Consider the following 1,225-nt stretch of genomic DNA (forward strand, 5'->3'; position numbering starts at 1 on the left):
GTGTGGGCGTTTTTTTATAAAGGTTTTTTGACATGGCTTAACAACTATAAAGCTAGTAGGTTTTTATGCATTAAAAAGTTTGAATTGCTGACATCCTGTGAACCTGCCATTTTTCTCATTGTTCTCACTCTTACCAGTGCTCAGGGCTAAACCATAATATCAGCCTGAAATGTGTGTGTGTTAAGATAGCGCTGTACTGTATGAAATATGTGTGTGTATGAAACAATGTATCAGTAGTTGTGAAGCTGTACTGTGTGGCCGAGACTGTGCTAATCTTAGAGAGAACAGGAGGGGGGTTGAATCAGAGACTGCTGACGCACAATAACAGATCAAACTATACACACGAAAAACTTGTGAGGTTCTGAGATCATGCACTACTAACCATACTATAACAACGTGATTAGCAACTATATCATTATGTGCATTGAATAACTATAACAAACGTAATTAGCAACTATATCATATAGTGAATTGAATACTATCAAACGTGATTAAGCACTGTATTAAATGTGATTGAATGTTGACACGTTGGTCTGGGCGCCTGGGTGTCTGTGTGTGTGTGCTGAAAGTAACAGTTAGCTAGATTAAGAAGCTGGGACGCACTACAGTCCCTGTTTCGAATCCAAGCTGTATCACATCCGGCCGTGATTTGGAGTCCCATAGGGTGGCGCACAATTTGCCCAGCGTCGTCCAGGTTTGGCCGGTGTAGGCCGTCATTGTAAATAAGAATTTGTTCTTAACTGACTTGCCTAGTTAAATAAATGTTACACACACCACACTGACCAAAAAGTTGTTTTGTTGGCATTTACATATGCCCCATTACCAGTAAATCATAATCAAAACCTATTTCTTTCACTTACTAGCTGTGCTGTTTCGTTGTTCATTAGTTCAGTCGTTTCATTCTCACATACGATTTCTATGGAACTCCGTTTGGGTATTTGCGTGTCAAAAAAGATACTATTTAACACTATTTGATGTGTCAAATAACACTATTTGACGTGTCAAATAACACTATTTGACGTGTCAAATAATACTATTTGACCAATCAGGACCTGAATTTGACAGCACATCACATAATAATTTAAAGCGTTCATAAATGTTTTATGTAGTTATTACACATTGATTACACTATCACTCGTATTTCATATGTCACAACGATTCATCGATAGTATGCTATGATGCTGGTAAAGTTGTCTCGCGCACCTACAGTGCTGGTCATAAAGAA

This window comes from Salvelinus sp. IW2-2015, linkage group LG20 (genome assembly GCF_002910315.2).
Source record: "Salvelinus sp. IW2-2015 linkage group LG20, ASM291031v2, whole genome shotgun sequence".
NCBI classification, from domain to species: domain Eukaryota; kingdom Metazoa; phylum Chordata; class Actinopteri; order Salmoniformes; family Salmonidae; genus Salvelinus; species Salvelinus sp. IW2-2015.